We start from the raw sequence: 5,494 nt of genomic DNA on the forward strand, positions 1-5,494 counted from the left end.
GCAAAAACAGACACATAGGTCAATGGAACAGAACAGAGAGTCCAGAAATGGACCCTCAACTCTATGGTCAACTCATCTTCGACAAGCAGGAAAGAATGTCCAACGGGAAAAAAGTCTCTTCAACTAGTGGTGTTGGGAAAATTGGACAGCCACATGCAGAAGAATGAAACTGGACCATTTCCTTACACCACACACAAAAATAGACTCAGAATGAATGAAAGACCTCAATGTGAGACAGGAATCCATCCAAATCCTTGAGGAGAACACAGGCAGCAACCTCTTCCACCTCAGTCACAGCAACTTCTTTCTAGAAATATCACCAAAGGCAAGGGAAGGAAGCAAGGGCAAAAATCAACTATTAGGGCTTCATCAAGATCAAAAGCTTTTGCACAGCAAAGGAAACACTCAACAAAACCAAAAGACAACTGACAGAATGGGAGAAGATATTTGCAAATGACATATCAGATGAAGGGCTAGTATCCAAAATCTATAAAGACCTTATCAAGCTCAACATTCAAAGAACAAATAATCCAGTCAAGAAATGGGCAGAAGACAGGAACAGACATTTCTGCAAAGAAGAGATCCAAACAGCCAAAAGACACATGAAAAAGTGCTCAACATCACTCGGTATCAGGGAAATACAAATCAAAATGACAGTAAGATACCATCTCATACCAGTCAGAATAGCTTGAATTAACACGTCAGGAAACTACAGACGTTGGAGAGGATGTGGAGAAAGGGGAACCCTCCTACACTGCTGGTGGGAATGCAATCTGGTACAGCCACTCTGGAAAACAGCATGAAGGTTCCTCAAGAAAGTTGAAAATTGAGCTACCCTATGACCCAACAATCGCACTACTGGGTATTTACCCTAAAGATACAAATGTAGTGATCTGAAGGGGCATGTGCACCCGAATATTTATAGCAGCAATGTCCACAATAGCCAAACTATGGAAAGAACCTGGATGTCCATCAACAGATGAAAGGATAAAGATGTGGTATATACATACAATGGAATACGATGCAGCCATTGAAGAAAATGAAATCTTGCCATTTGCAACGATGTGGATGGAACTATAGGGTATTATGCTTAGCGAAATAAGTCAATCAGAGAAAGACAATTATCATATGATCTCTCTGATTTGAGGAACTTGAGAGGCAGAGTGGGGGTCATGGGGGCTAGGGAGGGAAAAAAATGAAACAAGGTGGGATCCAGAGGGAGACAAACCATAAGAGATTCTCAATCTCAGGAAATAAACCGAGGGTTGCCAGGGGGTAGCCGGGGAGGGATAGGGTGGTTGGGTGATGAACACTGGGGAGGGTATGTGCTATGGTGAGTGCTGTGAATTGTGTAAGACTGATGATTCACAGACCTGTACCCCTGAAGCAAATAATACATTATATGTTAATAAAGCAAAAGTGTGTGTGTGTTTATTACAAAAGTACAACCTTGCCGTGAGAACAGCAAACACCACAGCGCACAAAAGAAAAGTCAAAAGTCCTCTTCTAGGTGGCCCCCTGTCCCAGTCCTCTCTCCAGAAGTCAACCCCTTGACTGACAGTTGGAGACCTTCTGTCCAGAGGGGCCCTCTCACGAGGCCTGCCTCCAGGCCCATAATCCAGAGTCCTGAGGTGCACTAACCTCCGTTCTTTACACCTGCACACCCTCTAGTGGGGCTGCCTCACATAGCAAGGTGAGCATGTGGAGGGTGGGGGCGGGGCAGGTGTGACCCAAGGAAGTGAGCTTTCCAACTCTGGTCTCACCTAGTTCCCACCAGACCTTGTCCAGCTAGGTGAGTTTTCCCCCCGGGGGGTGGGGGGCTGAGACAGAACTGGAAACAATGCTACTTGCTTAAAAAAAAAAAAAAGGAGAGAGAGGATAAAAAAAGAAAAAAAAAAGATACCAAATTTGGGGCGCCTGGGTGGCTCAGTTGGTTGGACGACTGCCTTCGGCTCAGGTCATGATCCTGGAGTCCCGGGATCGAGTCCCACATCGGGCTCCCAGCTCCATGGGGAGTCTGCTTCTCCCTCTGACCTTCTCCTCGCTCATGTTCTCTCTCACTGTCTCTCTCTCAAATAAATAAATAAATAAATAAAATCTTTAAAAAGATACCAAATTTATTACAATAATGACCCTAACAAGTCAAAGGCAGCCTTCTCACCAAGGGGGAAATCATAAAAAACTCATAATAATCATAATAACCGTTTATGGGAGCCCTTATTAAGGCAGGGCATTGTTTTACTCATATTAATTTGTATAATTATCACAACACTCCCCAGTACTCCAGATACTTCTCTTTTCTAGAAGAGGACGCTGGAGCTCAGGAAGTTCACTGCGGGAGACACTACTATACGTGCTGTGGTTCATAGCTCAAGGCCTGGAGCCAGACCACTTGGTGTGCCATCCTGGCTCTGCCACTTACCAGCTGTGTGACCTTGGGCTGGGATGATCCAACCTCCCGTGACTCAGTTTCCATTCTTGTAAAATGGGGATGATGAGAGAATCTGCCTCAGAGGGTGGCTGTGAGGATTAAGTGAGTGAGTGTGCGTATGTCAAGTGCCTGGCACAGAGAAGGCACTCAGTACATATGAGCATTAGCATTCAATGATGGGCCTGAGCTTCACTGATGGAGGAGAAATCTGAACTCAGGTCTTCTTCATACTTCGAGACTTGTGGGCTTACCCACTAGGTAGTGCTGTCAACCTAGAGCCCACCAGCAACTCTCCACAAGTCCTGGGTCCTCAGGAACTCCAGGTCTCACTCATGTGAAGATGACAATTGTCTCCTCTGAAGAACCAGTGATTCTTGGTGGGGTGGGGAAGGGTGTCAGAAGGGGGAGGTAGAGAAGACTGGGACTGTTGGTAGAGGGAGAGTCATTTCTGGGCCAGTCTCTCCTGGCTGTTTTTCCTTGGAGGACAGTCTTCCCAGGTCCTCTGTTCTGATCAGTGTTTGTCAAGGAGAATGGGGTTTATCTACCCTTTTGGGGATCCTTGCTGATCCTAAATAGGATTGTGATCCAAAGACTCAAATGGCTCCAATATGGCAAATGATGTGATTTCCAGGGGACCCATGAAAGGGAAGGACATTCTAGGCAGAGGGCCAATGTGAGCAAAGGTGGGGAAGCTAGAGACAGCATCTAAGAAGGGATCGGGTTTGAGGCAAGAGGTGGCAGAAAAGGAGGCTTGCAGAGGCCAGTAGTGGTCAGACTTTGATCTCTATAAGCTGTCAAAGTGCTTGAACTTTCTTTGGTTGAAACTGGGGCGCTGATGAAGAGTTACGAAGGGAGGAGCTGATAGAGGAAAAGTTTTGTTATCTGTAGAATGGGCTAACAGTAGCACCTGCCTCGCAGGGTTATTGTAGGATTAAGTGAGCGGATCCCCATGAAGTACTTAGAAATGGTGGCACATAGAAAATGAAATGTTAGTGATATAAATGTTAGTGATGTGGCTGCTGATTGTAATGTCCTGTGAGGAAGAGAAACTATAAAGATGAAGGCCACCAAGGCAGTCCATAAAGTGAGTAAGGCTTCGCTGGGTGGATGAAGACCAAGTCCAGCCTTATATGGAAATCCAGTAAGCCATGGACTCGTCTGCCTGCTAAAGAGTAAAATGCAAGCTCCTTGGTGTGGCTCACAGCCTGAGGTGATGTGACCTCTTTCTCACTCACTAGGTTCCAGCCATGTTGTCTTCTTTCTGATCTTGGAACATACCCAACCAGGGCCTTTGCTTTATTGTTGCCTCTGTCTGGAAAGCCCTTCCCCCACATCTTCTAGTGGCTGCTGCTTACTTGTCATCAAGACCTTAGTTCAAATTTCTTCTGAGAGCCTTTCCCCCATCCAGCACATCAGTCTATGACCAGACAAAACGATCTTATTGGCTTTCACGTGTAATGTTTGTTGCTCCTTACCTCCTCCAGGTTGTAAACTCCACAGGGACACCGATTACATCTTTCTCGTCCACCTCTGTTTTCATAGGTCCTTGAACACAGCCTGGCATATGAGACTGTCTGAAAACTTACTGCCTGAAGTGATCTCTGTTAGAGATCCATTTCCTTCAAGTTGTTCATGGGAAAGATTAGATATTAGCAAAGTGGATTCAGTTTGCTGACAACTTTGTGGAGGTAGATTATGGGGGCAGAGGGGAAGGATACTTTACAGAGCAAATTAAGTTCTGATGGATGAGGACAGGGGGACAAGCCAAGGCAATTTCTACTCTGAGGCTGGTTGGGGAACTGCTACGAACTGTGATGTCTCGATGGGTGATAGAGGAGGTGGTGGGGCAGAAAGGGCCTGGGGGAACTCAGAGTCAAGGACCATCAGGCTCTAGGAAAGATGCTCATTTGTACAGCTGTGATTGCAGAATCTAAGTAACAAGAATATTCTAGAACTCATCTTTCAGCATCTGACACAGTTGTTTTTCTTTTCTCCATCTTCCCTCAGCTTCCAGAACACTATATTGTCCTGGTCCTACTTCCTCAATGGCTGCTCCTTCTCAGTCTCCTCTGTTGGTTCCTACTCATCTCATCCCTCACTTTTTTTTTTTTTTTAAGATTTTATTTATTTCTCAGAGAGAGAGGGAGAGAGAGAGAGAGCGAGAGAGCACAGGCAGGCAGAGGCAGAGAGAGAAGCAGGCTCCCTGTGAGCAAGGAGCCAGATGTAGGACTTGAACCCAGCGCCCTGGGATCATGACCCCAGCCGAAGGCAAGCTGCTTAACCAACTGAGCCACCCAGGTGTCCCTCATCCCTCACTTCTAAATGTCTGTTTCTAGAAGGCAGCCAAAGGGAGTGCTCAGGATCTTTGCGCCTGCTGAAACACTCTTCCTCCAGGAGGGCTCCCTTACTTTCCTTACCTAAATATCACTTGAGATCTCTATCCCTCTTTCTCTCCTCATCATTAAATGACCTACTACATGTATTTCTTGTTTTGTGCTTGTCTCTGCTGACTAGTCAGTGCTAGGAGAGCTCCAGTAGAGCAGTAAACTAGTACGTTGACGGCTAAACCTCTATCCTCTAGAACAGGATCTAACACATAGTCTATTTGAATGAATGTCGGGAAGTTTTGTGACTTTTCTATTTTGTATATTTTCATTTAAAAATATATAGGGAATTTTACAAGGGGGGCTGCATTACTTAAATATGAGAGTCTAAAGCACGATTTTTATTTATTTGGAAAGGATGGGTATACCTAGCGCAGGTAACTACTGTGGTTTGCCCCCACTAATAGCTAAATCAAGAGGGAGAGAAGGCATTCAAGACACCTTTCCTGAACTAAGGCCCTTTGGGAGCGTGGGGTACTTGTGTGTGGAGCCCGCAGGCGTGCGGCTTGGTTGTGGTGCCGGAAGAAGTCCCGCGGGTGTAACCGCTCAGACACGTTCGTATAGTGAACTGGAATGAAGTAAACTTGCAGCAGCAAGGAGAGAAACTACCTGCACCTCAGCTCCGCGCGAGGCCCGGCCACACAGCAGCAGACGGTCCCGGGCGGAGCCTGCGCAGCCG

General features: G+C 46.3%; 1 protein-coding gene across 2 annotated transcripts in view; it reads right to left on the reverse strand.

The window, feature by feature from the left end:
• Positions 1 to 4,064, reverse strand: part of MT4 (metallothionein 4) — a 34,667-nt gene extending 30,603 nt beyond the window's left edge. For both annotated transcript variants that reach the window (XM_082712519.1, XM_082712518.1), the window contains exon 1: positions 3,907 to 4,064. The gene's annotated coding sequence lies outside the window, so the exon portion shown is untranslated. The remainder of the gene's footprint in view (positions 1 to 3,906) is intronic.
• Between the last annotated feature and the right edge of the window lie 1,430 nt (positions 4,065 to 5,494).

Source organism: Mustela nivalis, assembly GCF_964662115.1.
Source record: "Mustela nivalis genome assembly, chromosome: 18".
Lineage (NCBI taxonomy): Eukaryota > Metazoa > Chordata > Mammalia > Carnivora > Mustelidae > Mustela > Mustela nivalis.